Here is a 23,314-nt window from a genome sequence, read left to right as displayed (position 1 = left end):
TGGTAAAGCCGTATTATTAAATACTTTTGCTTATCATTGCAAGATTATGTCGGCTCGAAGGATTATTTAGAGTTTACCCAACTGTCATCTTAATGTTAATATGCTGGAGTGTACAGTAAAGTACAGTAGACCTCGGTACTCTAGCAGCCTACTTTGTTGAATTATCACCTCATTAACTTAAACTATAGCCCCGTATAATATAATATAATATAATAATACAGTTTGTTTACTGTAATGCTTGTGAGGGCAATGGCCTTTTATGCCACCCTGTCACGTAGCCAATTATGACTACACCTCATTAACTATGAGAGACCTTGGAGCTGAAGCCGAAATGAGGAAACAAACACTTCCTGAAATACATGATATTAATTATATCGGATACAATTTTATATTTTTTTATATAGATGTGTTGATGAAAATATGTTTTAATGCCAACGCATAAAAAATATGCCTTTAAGGGCGGACAAGTGTCATTTATTTTAGTTCTGCAGCCATGGAAAAAGCACCTAACAGCAAATATGTAGCCAATCTTTCCCCTAATGGAGGGAGCTATATGGTTTTCGTTTTAGGCACATTTAAACAGAAAGTCATCTCTATTTGAATAATTAGAAATAGCAAGGGTATTTGTATTGCTGAGGAGACCCTATTCTGCCACAAATTTAAACTTCATATCTAAATGTAGTATACTGTACACTGCCCCTTATCATCTTGCAGCAGTTTAAGACTTTTCCTGATAAATGTCCAGAAATACAGAACCGTGTTTCCGACTTGCTGAGAAAATGAAGGTTTAGCTGTGTGTGCTGTAATGGGGAATTGTAGAGACGATGGATTGAGAGAGAGAGCAGGCGAGCAATGTCTCTTTATTTCCTGCAATCATATCAAATTGGTCTTAAAAGTAACACACTGGATATCATATTTTGTCTCCTTATGATAATAATTTGAAAAAAGTTATCGACACAGCGTGGGCAATGATCACTTCAGGAGAAAGCAATTTGTCTTCCCTTTAACCACCAACTGTAATCAATTATTTCAGCGCGAGTGTCAAGAGAGGCATCCTGACTTAATATGAATATATAACAACATCCTACAGGGGTCATATTAAAGATGCAGGCTTGGTAGATTACGTTTTCTGCCTGGATGTGGTCCAAATATAATATTGTTCTCCAGCAGCAATTATAGTGAATCCGCTTTGGGGGTAGCAACTGTGTGCAGACAAATGCATAATCAATCCCTGCGCTTATCAGGATTGGAAGTGACTTGGGACTGCAAATGCTCAAGGAGACTCTAAGACCCGGTGTGGTGCAGACTGATGGATAAAGGACGTCTGTGATGAGGACTCAGGTTTATGGACCATTTGATTACACTGCACCTGTCTTTATATGTCTTACGTGTGAATTTCCAATCTATTTTACGAGAGAGAGACCTGGAAACCAATTCAATGTGTTAAAAAACCCACCAATGGTAAAATCAGTCACATGCTACCGAATCATAGTCCACACAACACCAGCGAAATCAATCCAATCAAATACCAGATATTAAGACGTTAAAACCATCCAGAAGAACTCACCAACCATAATTTCAAGAGTTTTGGAATGCCATTCCAGTCAGTTCCTTTTCAAAATAGGATATCTCTGCATTAGCGTACTAAGACAGGTAAGATAAGATAAGCCTCTAATCGTAGTATGTCTTTCTAGGGGTTGGATGCACATATCTGACCGGACCTTGAAAGTCTGCATAAGCATGCTGCTGCATCAGTGACATGTAGTGAGAAATGACCTTCATTGGGCCGGACCATGCTTGGTCCAATTGTCAGCTTCCTTTGCAAGCTTATTATTACAGTCACAGCACCTAATAGTCGGATGGTTTCCGAAGGATTGGCTGATGCCTTCAACTTGAAACTCCTCATAGCTTGCTGCCAAATATCAAGTGAATGTCGTCGACTCTACGGGGTTATGCAGGACTCCCTGGGCAGCACGGGCAGGCTTGCCCAATCGGGACAGGAGCAGACACTACAATGGAAACTTTTACACCAAACCTAATTGCATGCATAATATAGTGAAGTATGATGGAATTGAATCAACTGCTTTATCAGAGTGTTCTCAACTGAAATGCAGATTCTTTCTAGTTGCTAAAGGTGTCTATCCAGGCTATTAATGTAACTCCCGGCGGTCAGTGTGATAGCTTTACTCAGTCATGAATCGAACAGCGTCGTGGAAAAACATGTGTTCGGTAGCGTCAGGGTTGAGGTGGCAGCATGAACACAGGAATTTCTCCACAATGAAGCGTAGACATCCAGGCCAATTCATAGTCCAGGCATAGCATACACAGACTGGACTCCACTGGGACTAAAACGATGCGATAGCGGACCTCAGCATACAGCATACCTCAGCATAGCATTTTTGTGGCCATATTGTTTACAGTCTGTTACTGGTGTCAGAAAAAGATGAGACAATGACACGCAGGGCTGTACTTCAGTGCCTTTACAGTGGATGGCATGATGAATTTTCTATTCTTTAATTTTTTAAGGAAAGTGGTAAGAATCGGATAGATGGATATATCTTTAGGGCGCAATTTGTTCAGTTGATCTTGTGTGATTGAGTGTGATATCTCGAAAAGAGACAAAAAGACCCCGGCTAGCAAGAAAAAACATCTTGATTTCAAATTGAGCCAGTGATGAATGGGTATCCATTTAACTCCGTTGGCCGCCCCTTTTCGTAGCACTTGCATTTCTGCTTGCAGAACAGGCACTCATATTTTTTGATCGAACGTGTCCATCTATTAATAAGGTTTGAGTTTTGAGTGACGTGATATGATTGGCACAATTTCCAGAGCGCTTGAAATCTAATTTCTCTGACATTGTTAATCATCATCCAACCCATTAAGAGTCACGAGGGCAATCCACATCTGTTAAAAACTTCTTACACGCCTCTCCACTTAAATCAATACGGTACATTCTGATGTAAATTAATCTCCTAGCTTTGCGTTTTCAGTCAAATGACTGAGAGTTCAGACAGTTTGAGTTATGTGGTAGACCTCTCTAATGGTAGCTCATAATTTCACAGATCAATGAGCATTACCTACAGCAGAAAAAAAAAAAAAAAAAACGTTGAATTTGTAATAGGGCCAAGCTCAGTATTCCACCCCCAGTCTTGAGCAAGGACATAGGCTTTAAAATCTCGCGTGCTGCCAGGAGTCGGCAGGGAGCATTCTTTGCACGTGAGATTACGATCCACTTGTCCGGTACAGCCTTAAATTTCACATTTGCTCCGTATCATAATCTAGGAATCTTAAACAAGGCTATGAACGCGAGGCTTTGTCTCATGCCCTGCCCGTGACGGTAACCATGAAAGGAGATATGTTTAGGTCACGATACAGCTGCCTGCGCGGTGTTGAAATGATTCTCTCTCCCAGGGTAAAAGCGCTAAGTGTAAGTGGAAGCCAACAAGGGTTATGATTGATTAAGTCGCAAAGTCGCAATTCATAACATACAGCGCGAAAGCAGAGGGGTAAGTGTGAGCCTCCAGCCATGCAGGATCTGTAAACTCAGCATTACATTTTAACTAGCCTCAAAAGGTGGCGATATCCATCCTCGGAATGATGAATGGTTTGCCGCGGCGCTCAAAAGCCGCTTTCACCCCGCCCCACACGGAATTTAAAGAGCATGAAATTCAAAGCAGGTAATGGAGGCTGAACTGTATAATTATACTCTGTCTGGCGCGGAGCATCCTCCTTTCTCCGCCGCTCGCTCCGAGTCCATTTCCCTGATCTGCCGCTCGGGGTACGAAGTGAACAACACAGATGCAACATGGATGCAAACAGTTGAGCTCAGATATTTGCGCAAAAGTGATAACAGCCCAAACACCCTACAACCGCTTCTTATTCACGCAGAGCAGATGAATTAAATGCTGTCGGGCATAGAGAGAAAAAAAACCAACAACAACATTTATATTCCAAGACGTGTTTCGCTGGAGCTTCAGGACAAGCGTGTAAAATTGGTATGAAATTCAGCACAAAAAACGGCCCCGAAGTATCCAAAGAAAATTGCGGCCATTTCATTGTTTAAAGACATGTTTCATATTTATTGACCTCGCACGCTGAGTCGATACGGAGAATACAAATAAGTAATGAAGCGTCAATTTATAAAAAAAAAAAAGGCTGCGTTCAAAACTCCGATTTGCATTCGCACCACGTCTTTCCACCATCCCCCGAGTGGGCATCCATCTTGAGTGGCACCTGGCGATGACGGTGCCCTGAAATAGCGGGGTTTATGGACGCATCATAAGTGGGGTTGTCTCGGGGGCTTTTTAAAGACACATCGCTCAAGGTGTCGGGCAAAAAGCGGACCGCACGTCTTCGTCGCTCTCAACGCATCTTTGAATCCTGGCCCCGGGCCTCAGCCAGTTATCACCTTTGGAGCAAAGCTCGGGATGATAATTACACTCGCACGGCCAATATCCTCTCCTGATTTTTCTCCAAACACGAATTTGCGAGAGAGATTTTAATCATTATAATTTTTTTTAACTCTCTTTCACATTCACCCTTTCCCATCAAATAGTCCTCGCAGCGAGGGAGAGAGAGGACGGGGGGAAAGGGAGAGGACAGGAGACAGTGTAAACACGCCTGAGGTCAGCTGACTGAGGAGCAGAAAACGTCCGTTTCTTTGTGTGAATCTTCCCTCAAAACGAATGACTTCCCCCGCCGGCTGGAACAAATGTGAGACGGGCGGCGCTGTGGGCTCCAATTGATTTGTGTCGAATTCTCCACCAGACAGACGACAGCGGACGTAATGTGCATGTGTTGAGTTGATTGATTTTGGGTTTGTTTTTTTTTGGGGGGGGGGGGGGGTTTACACCTGAAATTGTCACTTAACCCGAAGAAAAAGAGAAACGGGGTTGTTGTTTTTTCCTTCCCAAAGCTTGATTTTGACAACGTCAGTGGGAATTAATTATTCATTTCAAACAAACCAGACTGGAGGCAGGCGTCAAGGACTGAGGAGCGTTTCCATAGCACCGGGTGAAGCCACGGAGGCAGGGGAATCGTACAGGGGAATGGATGAGAGGTGAGATGAGACTTATGGCTGTAAGCAAAATGTGTGAGTCCAGTTGTAGCTCGAAGAGGGCATCGGTGTTGTGTGAGCGGTCGTCCTGGCAACAGATTGTGATACGTGATGAGATGCTTTTTATGTCTGTCATTTGCTTTCAGGTCTCTTCTGGCAAAGAGGTTGAAATGCTAATGAGACAACCTGACTAAGTAGGCAGATAGATAGATAGATAGATAGATAGATAGATAGATAGATAGATAGATAGATAGATAGATAGATAGATAGATAGATAGATAGATGATAGATATATAGATAGATGATGATAGATAGATAGATAGATAGATAGATAGATAGATAGATAGATAGATAGATAGATAGATAGATAGATAGATAGATAGATAGATAGATAGATAGATAGATAGATAGATGATAGATATATAGATAGATGATGATAGATAGATAGATAGATAGATAGATAGATAGATAGACAGACAGACAGACAGACAGACAGACAGATGATTCGTTAGATAGATAGATAGATAGATAGATAGATAGATAGATAGATAGATAGATAGATAGATAGATAGATAGATAGATAGATAGATAGATATATAGATAGATAGATAGATAGATAGAGTATCTCTTTTGATCTCCAGCCCTGTGGGTGAGGGGCATTTCCTCCTCACAAGCTCACCTAAACAGTGGACTGACTGGCATCAATCCCCTAACCCTAACCCTAACCCTATGTCATTGTCAATTTGTGCAACGGACAAACAAACCATTGCTTATTGGACCTTTAAATGAAGACATAATGGAGCTGAGGGCAGGTGAGATTCTCCTCCTCAACAAATTCAGCAGTTTGTAGCGGCCAGGTATGTGGAGGGGCTTTTCCCCGCCGAGTCGCCCTGCAATTTAATCCTGAGGCCCAGTCAAGCAAGACAGATGAATCTTGCTCATCTGTCTTGCCTTGCCGTGCTCCTGAGAGGCGACTGAGTTGAGTGAAACAAAAAAAAAAAAAAAAAAAAATGCAAAGCTATTGTATTAGATACAAAGTTGAGGGAATTGAAACCCAATTTAGCACCTTTTAGAGGGGATGGAGTTCATACAGAATGTCTCCAGCACACCGTCTAAACCCGTGACCTCCAAGGAAGTACTGTGAGAAGAAACCTGGAGACGGAGTTAAACACAGGTTCATTTTTAACGCGTGCAAAAATAAACATCCTCATGTTAATGAAAGACTGAGCATCATTAATCGACCAATCAAATGATCCTCACTGATGCCTGCTGTTTTCTTTCATCTGTGTGGGGCAAAAAGGTTTTTTGAATTGTTGTGTTGCCACTTTCCAGAAAGCTCCACCTTGATATGGTCCACCTTGACCAACACAGGATTCTTATTATTCCTGAACATTGTCGACCTTCCTTTTGGATGTTGTGCACTTTCTACCTTGGGAATATCAATTAGAGGTAAAAATTGAAACAGTTCACGTTGTAAACAACGATCATGCTTGACAAAGTACTTGGTTTACAGCCCTCCGTGTTATTACAAGAGTGCATTCAAATCAATCGCGCCATGCACCATATTGACTGGGCCAGGGGGCGGAGGAGGCTTGATTAACTATTTTCATTTGCTCTAGCTAGCACAGCTCCACCTAAAGAGCCACGTCCCCTCTTTATGCCCCCATGGACTGGATGCAATCATCCGGTGCAGTATCCAGGCCATGATCAGAATATGTGATAATTATGCTAAAAAAAAAAAAAAAATGTTCGATTTTACTGTGGAATTAATGACCATCACCGAGGACGTTGATGAGGGAATCCATGATGATACCACAGACAAACGTCAAACACCTGAACCGGAAATCACTTATTTTCTTTAATAGGCGGCGATATTTGTCGTTCCTCCAGAGGAGAGGTACAAGGGTGTCGTCTCTCGCTCCCTCCACCCTAACTCTACTCTGCCTCCATCTACTGCCCTTATACTCCAGCTCTTCTCTAACTCTACTCTGCCTCCATCTACTGCCCTTGTACTCCAGCTCCACTCTAACTCTATTCTGCCCCCATCTACGTCCCTTATACTGCAGCTCTTCTCTAACTCTACTCTGCCTCCAACTTCCTACTCCCTCTGCTCTACAGGGAACCATCCATTTCAATCAATATCTTGGGGGATACAATGGTGTATAATGAAAACAGATGCCATTTGATATTTTACTCCATGAATCCATGAAGACGTGACTCAACGGACGACCAATTTGGTCCACAACGTCTTTTTTTTTTCAGTTTTTCGACGCTGGTCGCTGTGGCTGAAACGCGGTGGCGCAACCTCAAATGCTCTTCTCGTTTGCGGCAACCCATCCCCGCCTTGGCATTTTTATTCCCCCCCCCCTTCCTCACGGGCAGTGGGATTCCAGTAGATTCCTCAAGCTCATTCTCTGCCTCCGCTCTGCTGTGAAGAGTCCATCCATTACCTGCGCACCTCATCGCTCCCAGTGCCCGACCCAGTAAACCCGGCGGAGAACGGGAGAGAGCAGCTGTGTGGCCATTGGCCATCCATTCAGCGGAGGCAACTGCTTGGCTGCTGGCATCAACTATTGGCTTTTAGGCAAAGTGCCTGCTCCGCTTTTGTGTAATTGATGAGATTTAAATTATATCCGGGGACAATGTTTTCTCTGTTCCCTGGCTTTGAGTGATGCTCAGCCACTTTAAGTGGTTTGTTGACGTTATTCTGGAGGAGAGGGGGTCGGCGGCAAGTCACATTATGTAACGGAAACTTTATTGACTATTGAGCTACCTTAACTAAGCTTTGATTTCCCATCCATTTCAAGGACGTGTGCAGCCAATAAGCCGTCCGTCAACGGCCTCAACTGGGTTGGCTTGTAGATGTTAGTTTCTTTTGAGGACGGAGGTTTGGCTCCACTGAATGCCAGTATCCTCCCGCCTCTGATGTTTTACCTTGATGGACATGCTTCCAAGTATTTGTAAATGTGAAGACGGATCCCTCCACAGCGTTGGGTTGGGATTTGGGAGGTGGGTGGACCCTATTTTTTATTTTTCTCACGAGAGGGGAATATATGCCCCCGTCTACGCCAAATTTAACCCAAGTGCAAGTGCTTGTCGGGTAGCGGAAGGCAACTCTAAAACAGCTTATCCTCTGACACGCGCAGTATGCAGGATAGTGGTTAGATAGAAATAGAAGTCAGATAGAAATCACTCCTCACACACATACTGTGCTCCTATATTTATGCCCGACAACGCATTCCCATGTTATTTATAGATACATATATATATATATATATATTTTTTTTTTTCATATTCAGAAGATGATTACTAAATCAGACATCAATTGGAAAATACAAATTCCGCTCTGTCTGTTAGGTTTCAAATTGTAATGTGCCCGGAGGGCGGCCCGGGGGGTGAGCTGGAGTGCGAGATGAGGGAAAAAGGGGGAACCGCAGGCGTTGAACTGGGGAGGGGATGGAGATTGACTTGTTTACAAAGCCGGACGTGGAAAAAAAAATATCGGCTTTCTCGCAGCAGTGGAGATTTTACCTTGCGCTCCCAGGCCCGACGCCTCACTTTTCCAAAGCTTAGCGGTGCCCGGGGACAGAGCTGTGATGCAGGCTCGACGCGAGCGCACTGGGGCTTGGTATTAAAAAAAACAAAAAAGATAATGGCAAAATGAAAGGCCAATTAGCTGTGTGCTCTGCGGCTATCCAGCTCTCGCAGGTGTTGTCGCTGCAATTATAAGGTCGGTCCACCCTGCCAGGTAACAGCCCCTTATCTTTGCATCGGCAAGCTAATTCAACTGTAAGTTAATTATGGTGGTGATCATCACCGAGGATTGATACTGTCCGACACTGGAGAGAATACTGCGGGGTACACCATTACCACTAGTGCCACCGTAAAAAGTGCACTCCAAAAGTGCAGATTCCGTGTTTTTTACGAGGATTTTCTCGTTTTCCTTTTTCCATAACGCAAATTGTTCATCGGGTATTTCTTTCCGGTCCAAATTATACTAAGGATTCAATGCAAAACACTTGACTCATTGATTTCTGAGGGAAATGAGGGATTTCTTTCATTTCTTTTATGAGACCCTATGACCAAAGGACAAGAAGTAGCCATGCTTGTCCGACATTTACCCCAAATCTTCCGGAGCTTCTTTTAAGAGTTTCTAATTGTGAAAACTGTTTAAATTGTTTCTCTTCCGGTATAGAACTGTGGCAACCAAAGCCAATCTTAAGCATTGAAGTTCCTCAAAAAATGTGTCTTTAATTTTGTCTCTGTTTCGTACAGAGAACTGCTCCTGTTGGGTTGAGATAAGAGTAGGAATCGTCCATTGTAAAAAAGCCCCTCCGTCAAACATCATAGGAATAGTACAAGCATTATGCGGGGAGGTTTTTAACAGACTCAGTTCAGACCGGTGTTTCCATGGACACCCATGATCCGTGATTAAGAGGGAAATTAAATGTGTTGGAAATAATACCATTGAATTGAAGCCTGCAGCACACTGTTCCTCCAAGGCAAGCCGCCTACATAACCGCAGTCCACTGGACAGTCCATCATTAGCCATCGGACAGCTTAATTAAAGGGAATAAGAAGTCGATTCTTTGGAATATGGCTTGATATTTTAACAACTCTCTTCCTTCTCTTGAGGCATAATTATATCACTAACTTGGGAAATTCAGCCTTCAACCTACGTGGCTGAAGGATGTTCAGTTTGCATGACTGCCAGCCAGTAGCGTAACACGATGACGTGATAGGCCAGGCTGCAAATATTTCAGTTACAGATTGTTTCGATCAATAAGGAAACAGAGTGAAATAAAATATCCTACATCAAAAAATAAGAAAAATCACAATGTTTTCATTTGTTGATTTGGAGAAACGGGGACGCACAGCGGAGCGAGATCGAGGGCGCCCCATCGCTGGCAAAACGAGGGGAGGGACCCCTCGCGGCCACCAGGGCCCACTGCAGCTGCACCGGGTGCACCGTTGGTGCTTATGCCACCGCTGCCATCTATGTCATATAAATTCCATCCGCCAGCGTGGGGGACTTGAAAGCCCCCCTCGGATTTTCTCATTTGGTGACGCATTGATTAGTTCGGGTGCAAAATCAGACGCGAGAGTCTGCCGCAAAACTTGTACGAAGTGGCGTCCATTTCCTTCCTCTACGCAGGCGTCACACATTGGCAGCCCACCCACACATGCACCGCCACCAACCAGCTCTGAAAGGCAGTGGGACTCTCTGTAATGATTCCACCTGTCAAATGCGATCTTGAGCCGCGAGGCTGCATACAGGAGCACGGATGGCCACAGGGAGTTCCGCATCAGGCCTGACAAATGGCCATGGCTGGCGGTGGATCAGTGGACTGATGACGGGGGCGCTGTCTGGCTTATCACTTCGAAAACTTAAGAATATCACTTTTACAGCTACTGGCTCTGTCCGCAGGCTCACAAACCCTCTCTCCATCTTCTGCTGATGCCCTCGTTGAGTGGCGGTGCCAGGATTACAAATTTGGAAGGGGGTTCTGGGTCATTTTGGACGGGCCTTTTAATAACAGTAGCTAAGGCTGTTTGCACAGTCCCCCATGTCTGTTATTTCCCCAGTTTAACGGTAGGTTTTTACGGCCTCTGTTGTGCCAAATATGGAGCACATGCCAATATTTTACCACTCACGGCAGCTTATCACCCTTCTGAAGAGCACAGCTGCATTCCACTTCATAAAAACCCATGCAAAGCCATATCCTTTCATTTCAGGGGACATTTTTACATTTCACATTGCAAATAAGTAAAAGCTTTTATTTAAACAAGATGTGACAATGTGAGAGCGCAGCACATGCCACGTGTACATTGATATCCATCATTAGTTTAATTTATTCCTTTCATGTGCTCGTGCTCGTTTAGTCCTTTGCTTTATCGGATTCGACATGTGTTGCAGTACATTTCCATCAAATGGGTGAATGAAGCCAGAGACAAAGTTCATTAATTTCATTCGATTTTATTGTTTACGTCCTCATTTAACATACTGTACCATGTTAAAGTATGCGTGTATTCAATCAAATATTCAATACTTGCCTGAGGTGAGTAAAATCCACGGCAATGGTATATAGTCCACGCCAAATTGATGGCCTGGGAATGCGCTACTCAAGCAGAGTAGCTTTTGGGCTTGAAAGGGGTTGGAGATTATTGCAGGAGCATCAACAGAGAGAATTTGAGAAACAGCATGTTTCTGAGTCATCTATCCTCAGTTTTGTTAATATTGTTATATATTTTGGTTATTTAATGGAAATACTTTTGTTCAATGTAAAAAAATTTGCACCATCACTTGAACTGAACTGGGCCGAACTTTTGAGGCCCTGGCTGAACTATTTTACACAAGCCATCGCTGTCAAGGGTTTGCCATTCAATACCATATTCAAATTGACCAAACCAACGGCAAAAAGTTTTACTTGGCCATACTTCTACATGTGTCACGCTGTTACGTCTGTTACGTCTTATTGCTTGATATTGAACTCGTTTCACCACAGGGCAATTATGTCCGATTTCTCCCGGGAAATTCGGGCGAGTTTTTTACGCATGAAATCAAATGTGGACACATCGATAAGTCAGCCCCAGTGGCCACACGGACGCCACCGCCGCCACCCTGCGTCGACAAACCCCTCTCAAGTCGAGCAAGAGCACCGGCCTGGGTGAGACACATCACAACTACCGCAACTGAGATTCGCTCTCTCCTCGAGTTCTGCCCCGACCCCCATCGGCCTCCCCCTAAAATCAGCACTGTGACATCATACAGAAGCTTTGCGACGACATGTCTGTTTATGCCCCTTTCCATCTGTGCACTATAATCACCATGGTACCGTATTGAATTTATTTGCTCAAATTTGTCAGTAGTTTGAACTCTTGATTTTTTTCCCGTTGAAGCTGCCCTATATTTCGTGGGCGCACAAACGTACTCACTTTCAAACTCTCGATCGGATCACAATCCCTGTTCAGGGCTCTTCGGAGTGCAGCCTTTCTTTTTCATGCAGTTGATATAGTCGCCGTGCGATTGCAATCCAGACTCCCACGACACACGCAGAGGGTATTGGACTATTAAAAAAAACGATTGTAATGCCAGTAAATGCAATGTTTTCCATGAGAGGAACCCCAGTCACAACAGCAGGAGTTGATCGTTATATTAATTACGTTCCTTGACACTGAATAGACACCAAACCATGTTGGGGTTGGATAAATCAGCTCCATGTCTTTGAATTTCCACTGTGCCGTTGGGTTTCAGTCGCACTGCAGCTTGAACGCTATCCTCCACATTTCCTTGTGTTTACTGCGAAATTGAACCTCCAGTCGGCCCGCTGTGCCAAAGAGGGACCACAGCAATCCAAATGTGCAATAAGCTCCAAAAATACGAAAAATACTTCAAATGTGCGTGATCGACACGAGGCGCTCGCACAGGCCACTGCAATGGGGCGGCGCCACAATCGAAATTCTGGATCTTATAATTATATAATAGAACTAAGTGTCTGTGTTGTAATAAATATACATTTAAATCATCCTCAATGAAACTTACCTTAACTTACCTTTTGATGGAGGAGCTGCTCTAATCCTGCCCGAAGACATTTCACTGCATGTACAGTATGTATGACATGTATATGTGTGTGACAAATAAACCTCTTGAATCTTGATTCTTGAATCTCTCTAGTGCATTGGAGAGACGGCTGCACAACAAACATAATGATCTTGTGGTTTGCTCCGTATCTTGTTAAAATCATTTCAGCACAGTTGTCACGTAACGCACCTCAGTCACGCTTTTAAATCCTGACATGAAGTGGTAAGCAATCGTTTAGCCACAGAGTCAGCTCAAATGCTTCTGTTTTTCTGCTTTAGGGTGGGATATTATACACTGTTACGTTATTGAGGACTGAACTTAATTAAAGTATGTTCGAACAGTGTTTCATCTCTCACAAAGAACTCCTCTAAATGCACAGCTTGTCATTTTTCCAAAACTCCAGGACGGAGCCTGCAAAGCATTAGAGAAACGTTTAAAACTCCAACACCAGCCAACAGTGTTTTTTTTTTGTTTTTTTCCTTGAGTGCAGGGAATTTGCTCACACACTGCCAGAGCAACACAGAGATAATCTCTTCTCGCTGTATTTCGAATTAATGTGTTTAAACATGATAAACCTTTATTTATAGGTATCTAAATATGCATAGTAGGGGATTAAATTCATCACAAATGGCATCGATATTTTCTGCATTTGGGGCCAAACTTGTGGAAGACTGTGTCAACACAAATATACTGTAGGGATCGTTTTCAAACGTGTCATTGAACGTGGCCTTTGTTGGCATTTGGAAAAGTTATTTGTTTGGATATCTGGGGTCAAGTTCACAGGAATAACAGTGTTTTAAACAAATCAAACAATCAAACACAAATAATTGCTCAAAATTCACTGGTTTTTCTCAAGTCCTGATGACTTCAAGGACCAGCTGAAAGTTATTTGTAGACAAAAAGAAAGAAAAACGAAGACCCTATGGACACATAATAAATACATATATTATTTACCTGGCCTGTAAACTTTTCCCACTCACGAGCATTCTCACTGTGCTGCTATATTAAATTATTAAATAAATGTATTATCTCCATTTTGGAAACATACTGTATATACGCCACTAAGTAAATATATATATATGTTTCACAGTGTAAAAAATGGTGCATGTTATCATTTTTCTTGGTGTTGCACTTGCACTTGCACAATATCACAAAATCACAATCACAAAATCAGCCCTTTTGGCTACATCTGCACTAACCTAAGATACTACAAACAGGAAGCTGCGTCACTTCCTACTGGCAACCTACTGTAGCCAGTTTTGTAGCCAAAACAGTTTTGAATGAGATATATACTGTATATACAGTATATGCTCACAGGTTAAAAATGAAATAGATTAAGACACATGCGACTATAGTGTCCCGTTTTCGAAGAAGGATCTTGAGTTTTAAGGCTTAAACGTTTATCCCATTGGACTGCATTTAAGCACTGTGAGAAGCTGGAGCACGGTGGTAAGTTTCTCGTTAGTAAACAGTTCACTCAGGTTGCGCTGTGAACAGTCATGAAATGATGGGAAGCAACAAGACCTGCGTTGAAAAATTGCAAACCTATCCTTCAATTATTCCGCAATTTTTGGATGGTCTATTTCCCATCACCAACGTTAAACCCTCCGTGATGGGGACTCCCGGGTTCTTGAAGCTGCTCACTCTGTCGACAGAAGTCCCATTTATCACCAACGCCGTGTGTGTCCTCTGTAATCCTCTCCTAAAGTCCACAATCAGCTCCTTAGTTTTGCTGACGTTCAGGTGGAGGCTGTTGTCCTGGCACCAGAGTGACAGGTCAGCCACCTCCTCGCGGTAGGCCTTCTCTTCGTCGTCGTTGATCAGGCCCACCACGACGGTGTCGTCAGCAAACTTTATGATGGTGTTGGAGCTCGACCTGGCCACAAAGTCATGTGTGTACAGGGAGTACAGTAGGGGGCTGAGGACGCAGCCCTGGGGTAACATCCCCATCCCGTTGGTGCGTTCAGCTGAACATACCACTGGAACTACCCTCCCCTCCCTGCGAGACTTATACACCCGGAGGTGTAGTACCAGAGCCGTAGGATCATGAAGGATCCTCACCACCCCAACAACAGACTGTTCCAGCTGCTGCGGTCGGGCAAGCGCCTCCACAGTCACACAGCGAGAACAGAGAGACTGAGACGGAGTTTCTTCCCTTTATACCATAAGAACTGTCAATGCTGACCTCACCAGGGGCCCTCACTGAGTCACACACACAGGCCCCACTGCCTTACTGTACTGTATGTAGCATAATGTACTGCAAGTTACTGTGTCACTGTTCTGGGTTACTGCATACTGCGCTGTATTGCTGTTCTGTTGGGTGTTACTGTATTGCTGTGTAGTACTGTTGTATACTGTATTGTATATCTCAATACTCACTTTATTCATATGCCCTTTACTGCACATATCTCTATATACAAATAGTCTATCCCATAAACATAACTCTATTCCCTTCACTTATATTTTGTACCCCCACTCTGTATTTTCTTTTTAAGTCTTATATTATAATTATTTAGAAACTATTGTGCATCATCTCCGGGTGCGTGGCAAAGACATTTCACTGCATATATGTATGTATGAACGTATGTGTATGTATGTGACAAATCAACCTCTTGAATCTCTTCCAAGTACCTAATCGGGTACACAGAGACAAGAAAGGGACACGTTAAGTCAGTGATGAATGAAAGTTAATGGGGTCCCTGTGATTTCCGATCCATTTTCACTGCTACTCGCCCGGGTCGGCATATTTTCATTCCCATCAGCATCCATGGGAAAGTTTTGTTGTTGCTGTTGTTGTTGTTGTTGTTTTTCCCTGTGTCCATTAAGCTTTTAATGCCGATGCATCAATGCTCTTTCCGCCAGCGGCGTCCAACACCCTTCATTGCACATGGCGTCTGACCTCACTCCTCATGGTCAGACGTCCTGCTGTGATTCCCAGAGTCTGAGAGGTGCAGACTTACACAGCAGGCTCCTGGAGCAACCTTAAAAGGCTTCCCGGACAGTCGCCTGGGATTTCGTTTCATTTTTTTTTTCTTTTTTTTTTTTTTTTGAAACGCTGGCGCGTCACCCTTTTGCCGCAAGGAGAAACTTGTGCTGAAGCAGTGCTGCACTGCGGGGGAAGAAATGCTGTTTTTCGTTCACGCTAACGGTGTTTGCAGGAAGGACTCAGTGCAGAGAGGAGACTCCGGTGATTATGAAATCAATGATTGTGGATTCGTCGGAACGGGGGGGGGGGGGGGGTCGAGTGGGACTGGTATGTAGTTCGATCGATCGATTAATCGATTCGTTCGACAGCTCAACATCCATCCTCGGCTCTTTTTCGGTCGTGTTTCAAAGGCTCTTCATCTGAGAAACAACAGGTGATGTGACTCTGGGCGCTTCCCTGTGAAGGATGCAGTTTTCTTTCATGGGAATATGAACATAGTCAAGTCAGGGGCGGGACGATAGAAATTCCGCTGGGATACAGCATGTACTGTAGGGTGCAATGAAAATCAAGAAGTGATCTTCGGAAGGGAACACCAGGAGAGGAGGAAGGCTGGTTTTTCATTCAGCCGTCGCTTCCGACCAACTATCAAGCCAATTCTTCTGGCGATAGATTCTTGTTAATTCTCTCCTGGAAAACGTAACTACGCCTACTGAGCACTGATCGCTTCACTTTGATCCAAAGCATTTGAAGATCGAGCTAAATTTGTGGGAAGTGAAGATTGGGACAGAGCAAACTAAATGATGAATCCACCAAAGCCATCTCTAAACAGGTATGGCTAACTTACGAACATCATGCTTCATAATAACAAGATACTGATGAAATATAATATAAGAAACTGGAGCAACTCTATTACTGTCGCTAAGTATTACAATAGACAATGAACGGTAATCATGCTGCTGTCACTGTAATTATTAATACTTCCATGCTGATACCTTGCACAACCACAAGAACACTATTCTCTTGCGTTTAATTAAAATATTTATGCTGTGCATTCTAAACCATTTATTAAGTATTATATTCTCTTTTTACTGTTTGATTGCTTATTGTATTTATATATCGTAATATAATGTACTTTAAATTGTGATACATACTGTATCACTGTTCTGGGTCACTGCCTACTGCGCTGTATCTCTGTTCTGTTCAGTGTTACTGTATTGCTGTGTCGTACTGTTGTATACTGTACTGTATATCTCCATACACACTACCTCACTTTATTCACATGCACTTTACTGCACATATCTGTATATACCATAATAGTCTATTCCTTTTATTTCTATTTTGTATCCCTTGTATAATTACCCATTTTTTACTCATATATTTTTTAAGAATTAGTTAGCTATTGTGCCGGATTAGTTATTCACCATTTAGTACTTATTGTGCAGAATCTCCGGGTGCGTTGCAATGTAATTTCACGATAAGTGTGCTCCTATGTACAGTATATGTATGTGATAAATAAACCTCTTTAATCTCGTATCCTGACATTCACTTCTTTTACTCTGTACTTAATGCTACCCCCACTGAGCTGCTGCAGTGCTTGAATTTCCCCTTTGGGCATAAATGAAGTACTTTCTTATCTTATGTGGATTTACAAGTTTATTAGAAACAATATTCTATTCATGAAGAAAAGGGAATACAAGGGAGAAATGTCATACCCCAGCAAAACAAATCTTCCCGTGATGACAGCTAATCTTTTCAATTTAATGATTTTAAAGTTTCCAAAACAATATGATTAAATTGGCATTACGTATGTGCTAAGAATATATTGAAAAAGTCCCAAAGAATAATAACTTACATTCCTCACCAAAAATTTAAAAAAATTAGAAATTGAAGGCCAATTACTTCATGAATAATAATAATGCAAAACTTTCAGCTTGTATCGTAAATTAAATTACTTCATTTAATTACTTTTAATTGACTGTGTCGACAGTAAATAATTAATGACTGACACATATGTTAAAATATTTTGCTAGTTTTCGATTTTGTAGATAAAAGTGCTTGTATGAAAGATGAAAGTTTGATATGATTTGTTTAATAGCTGTTTGCATTGAAAAACCTCTGAAAGACTTGTGGATAATGTGTCAAAGAAGTGGCAACAGACCTTGGAATCAAAATACGTAAAAACGAATAGAATTAAATCTAAACTGAAGTTCGACCCCATTAGTGAAAAATAATTAAAAAAAATATGTATTTGGTTATTGAGATCAGTCTCTGCATTGCCAAGCGCTACTCTCAAAACGTAAGCGTTGCAAAACAATTTCCCAAACTAAATGAATGATTTAATGATTGGGAACAATACAAATGCCTGCTTGTCGTTTCCTCTCTTTGCACTGTAACGTCCGTCTGGAAGACGACAGAATGACGTGCATAACAAGCGCATTTTGCAATCTGTGATGTGTTGTGATTTGCGCAGTGAAATCATAAAGCCCTGCTCACTGCGGCGCACTTTCAAGCGAGCAAACTCGATCCTCCAATGGGAAGGTCTTCAATAAAAATGAATACTAAATAAATTATTCATAACCATACTGAAAGTTTGGAAATGGATTTTCTCAAAGCCCTGAGTTATGAAAGTCGCAAAATGCTCCCAGGCAACAGTTTGTCCATGGGTTGGTTCCCTGGGCTGGTGAGAGATGGTCCAGTTCATTCCATAGGATTCCAAACCGGTATTAATGGAATCAACGTGACGTTCTCGCCTCAACGGTGTTCCTCAGAACAGGCTTCTGTCGCGGGATACCTGAAATACCGACGTGATCCGTCGAGGAAATGACGCCCGGCTGGCCCGGCCAGCTCCGTCAGGCGCCTCGACGCGGCCGCGGGCGTCCGCACCCTGATGGGCCCGGCCTAATTAAGCAACGAATCCCTCTCGCCCCCGCCTGTTTTGTTGGCCGCTTGTTTTGCTGCCTCCGCCTCCACGGCATCCACCTGTTGGGCTCGACTTCTCTCTCCGTCCCGCGGGAGGCGTTTGAGCTGCCCACCCCGACGTTGCTCGCTGGCTCTCGTGAGCCCGCGCTTGCTGTGCATCACGCCGGGAGCGACGAGCCCAGGAGCTGAACAACCATATAGGAAGAAAACTTTACAGCACGTCTTGTCCGTCGGAAACGCTTTTGGATACATGAAATACATGAAGTAACACATGACTGAGTGAGTGAGTCCGGTGGCACCGGTGGGATTACTTTGCCGCTGTTTTTGTCGTCGTCCCCCCCCCCCCCATCATTCAGTCAGCCATGCCATGTGATTTTAAGCCTTCAACTGAATGAGTACGTTACACTAACGCACATTCCTCATCCTCTGGACTTTATCCGTGAACATTGCACATACTGTTACATTTTATGCTGAGCATTTGCACATTCCTGCACAAACTGTACAGCTTTATAAAAAACCTTTCATATGCTTGTATATTTCAGCAATATTTTACTCATTGTTTTAAATTTATGTTTCATGTACGCACAGAACACCAAGACAAATTCCTTGTTTGTGTAAACTTACTTGGCAATAAAGACGGATTCTGATTCTGATTCTGATCCTGATTCAGAGTTTTAAGGGTTGGGTGTGAGGATTAAGTGTCTTGATGTTCGCCTCTGAAGATGTCACTCGTATTTATGAACCTCTGCTCAAGCTATATGCAAGTTTAGGTCCGCGTACAGTACATACGCATCATAAAAAGCAAAATGCATAAGGTACCAAATGTGCATATGCACTGCAGCCTACTGTACCTGCATGATTCTATATAATGAGTTATGTCAAGCGGTGCGGTCAGCGATCACCTTTGTGCCCCTGGGTTGAGGGTTCGACTGTAAATCCAGCTTCGCCGAGTGTTATTGTTCATGATAAATCATTCCAGACAGCGTTTTGGCATCGCACGTTGGGAGCCTTGAAGCTCCACACCTCCACCCGTTTTTTGCCCAGTTACCTCCGGCGAGCTGCGTCCCGCCCCCCCGTCGCCGACGTCGGGCGGGCGGCCGGCGAGCGAACGTGGGCGGGCTCCATCGAGCAGCAGACGCCACCGCCCCGGCGTTGCTATTAGCAGTCGTGGCTGAGCAGACATCTTAAAAAAAAAAAAAAAGGAAAAGAAAAAAACCCTCTCGTGCGCCTGAGCAAACATTGCAAAGCTCAGGTAAGAAACAAACCGGCAGCAAGACGTTCGGAGGGAGGCCCACAACTCCAAACGGAACGCGACGTTGGAAATCCAAAGTATTCATTGGCTTTGCCTCCGAGAAGCATCTGGCCCACGAGCACAACCCCATCCTCATCTCACCAAGCCATTAGTGCTGTGAAAAATGACTGGAAAGCAAGAGCCACTTTAGTCTCATATGATTATTTCAAATGAGGGCGTTTTATCGCAGATGTGAGAATTCACACAGCGACTATTTGGCAGGCCAGGAATAAAGATGGAAAACACCCAAAATGCAATAGTTCAAAGGATCAACCGCTGAAACCAGTGTGTGTTGTGGATTATAAGCCGGAAACGATGTAACGTCTCTCCCTCTAGCCGTCTCCACCGGAAAATCGGAAGAGTGGGGTTTGCTCCGAGCGTTCCCCCGTATTCGGTTCGAAATTATGTACGCGTAAAAAATATTGTTGTTTACACAGACGGGAACTAAAGCCGGGGCGTTATCTAGACGCTATCCTGAGCCCTGTAGCCCCTTAATGCCGGGCAGTTTGAACATTTGTGGCTATCCGTTCCTTTGGAGCCGTCGGGGAGAAGAAGAAAAAAAAGTCACGTTTTCCAGGTTCCGGGAGAGGCTGGGCGTCCCTCCGTCGACATGTTCGGTCTCCGGACCCTCCGGGATGTTTCCCGTTGACTCCCCTCGCCTGTGTGTTTCGGAGGGTGACAGCAGGGATGAGAAACCCGAAACGTTAGCGGCATCATTACGGAAGATAAGCAGCCGAAGGTTCCGTTACTCAGCCGCCATCGTGACGACGTCGTCCAATCCTCCCGCAATGAGAGATGGTTTGAAAAAAAAAAAAACTGCCGAGAATGATTCACAGCTGTGGTTGGAGATTTCGTAACCTCATTGGTTTTTTTTTTTCCCGTTTCTCTCGTGCGGCCCTCGTTCTCTTCAAAGCGCCGGCTCCGGGCCTCGCGGGGTTTCCGGGAAGCCCCCCCTCACGGGCGGTGTTTGGCAGCCGCTTGGCTACAACCCTCCCTGGCCCGTGATGCGCAGTCGAACCCGGGGCCCGCTGAGCCCCAGCCACGTCTGACGGCTCCGCGCCGGCGAACCCGACTCCACAATTCTACATTTGGCATTAACCAAACGGAGAGCGGACCACGCACGGAGCCTCGCCACGTGCGCTCGCTCCAGGCTCCGCCCCGAGTCAAAGCCCAGGCTCCGCCGAGCCGTCCGGATGGAGACGGGCTCCGCCGGACGGGGGGAACCATCGGCTCCGGCCCGCGGGCGCAGAACGGGCCCGGCCGGGTGTGTTGCCGGCGGCAATCGATCAGAGGTGATTACAGGGTCAAGCGGCCCTGTCAGCCGCAGGCGACGTCAGGTCCCGGGACTCGGATATTTCAAGCACGGTGTTTACGCGGCATTTACAACATGAAATGATGTTTCATTCTACTGAACCTAACCCTAAATCAGCTCCCGTCGCTGAGCAAGCCTCGGCCACGCGCACGCACGCACACACACACACACACACACACACACACACACACACACACACGCACACCTTCCTTTGCTTGCCCAGATCCAGAACGAAAACCAGGCAGCCGTGTTGTGTTGTATTTATTTGACGCCAATCGGCTGAAAACAAACAATCAAGCTCAACGCGTGCCAAATAACCACGCAACAGGAAGTGACCGATTTGTATTCGAGTGGGACTCTGCTCAGCGCCGTTATCCTTTCGACTGGTGGGACCTGTTCAAATAACCGGAGTGGCCGACCCCGACAAGCAAAAACAGTTTTCAGCTCCCGACATGCGCGGCAGCTATTCGCTGCTCCACAGTTTGAGCGCCAGCGCATTTTTTTCCTTGACGTCCAAAGGAAAAAAAAAAAAAAAAAAACTCATTTAAAACGCTGCGCGAGGACAAAAGCAGAACATCAGTTAGGGCGCCATGTTTATGTTAAAGTAGACACAACCGTCATTGGCAAATATTGCATTTAAAAACGAGGGGAGAAAACGCCGGCGTTGCCATGTTTTCTGTGCGGCGTGGCGCGCGTAGGATCGCCCAGTGAATCCACGCCAAATGATGCATAATTATTCCAAGCTTCTCTCCCCCCACCCTCTTTCCCTCACTTTGCCTCTCTCGTTCACAACACCCCCTCCACCCCCTCCACCCTCCACCCGCAACACGCTCTCTCTCTCTCGCTCTCAAAAAGAGGAAACAATTAAGCGTCTCCCGTAATTCGGGGTGTACATCTGAGTGCCGGGGCTTTTGTGCCGCCAGCCAGCCATTCCTCCAAACATCGGGGAAAATTGGCTCTTTGCCGCGATCCGCCGCCCTCCCCACAATGGCAGCTCCAGCATCCCGCTTTCCGAGGACTCACTGAGGGATGGGGAGGGGACGTGAGGGTGAGATAACAACACTGTTGTTGTTTTTTTGGGTTTTTTTTTTTTTTTTTTTTTTTTCCCCGAACCCCATCTCACAAGGTGAATTAAGCGCCGTACAGTACTTGACCAAACGTGAGTGAGAGACGGTGTCCCGACCTCGAACCGAAATACTCACACAAGCGCACACGGCGGCACTTGAGGGGGCTGTTGCAGCTCGGTAGCCAACTAAGCCATTTGCAGCTGGGTTTTATGGAGATTTATGACGGCACTTATTAATCCTCAGAGGAAATTTCGGCGGCGGAAAACAGTGGGGTCAAGAAAGAGATGCAAATTAAAAGGAGGAAAGAAATAACACATATGTGAGTCCAATACGGGCAATTAGCAGTAAGTCCACGGTAAATATGTTACAGTATTGCAGGACTATTAATGCTGAAGTACGGCGTTGCGGCATACAGTTATCGAGTAATAGTACTGTAGCTGTAAAAGGTGTCATGCACAATAAGAGTAAGAAACTGAATATATGTGATATATGGCTGAGCATAATTTGTGTGGAGTCGGCAGATGTGCAGGCAAATGTATGCAAGCGTGTGTTACTTAGCACACAAATCACGACGTGGAGAACAAAGAGGCGGGGGCGGTGTGTTGCAGCGACATGCATCATGAGACAGATGATGAAGGCAATTCTTTGAGGCAATTATCTGGGCAAGTTGCTCATCAAAACGCCCATGTAGTATCATAACCCCCCCCCCCCATCCCCCATAAAATATAAAAAGTATCACAACGATCGCTCATCGACAGAGCCAGACACTCTGGGAGGGCTTGGAAAATAGTGACAATAATGTGTGAAGTAGCCTGTGGTGTGGGGATGGTGTGGTTTGAGCAGCCACACCTGTCCTGGGTCTAGGAAATTGAGGACCCAGGATCAGGGTGGCCACATACCTGTTGCCCATTGGTTGGTCTAACGAGCAACAGGTAAAACCCCCATCCCCACACCCACTCAGCAGTGAGGAGCCCTTGTCATGACATCGGCTCCTGGGCTTATTCCAACTTGCCTGCTCTCTACAATAAATGTGTGTCTGAAACCCCGTCGTCTGCGTCTCTGTGCCGGAAGTCCCTGAAAACGCCCCTCGGGTGCCGTGTGGTAGGCTGCCACATAGGCATGAGTCTTTTATATTATGTAGTTTTAATTCAAATTCAAGTC

This window comes from Zeus faber, assembly GCF_960531495.2.
Source record: "Zeus faber genome assembly, chromosome: 1".
In the NCBI taxonomy this organism is placed as follows: domain Eukaryota; kingdom Metazoa; phylum Chordata; class Actinopteri; order Zeiformes; family Zeidae; genus Zeus; species Zeus faber.
This window is presented reverse-complemented; position numbering follows the sequence as displayed.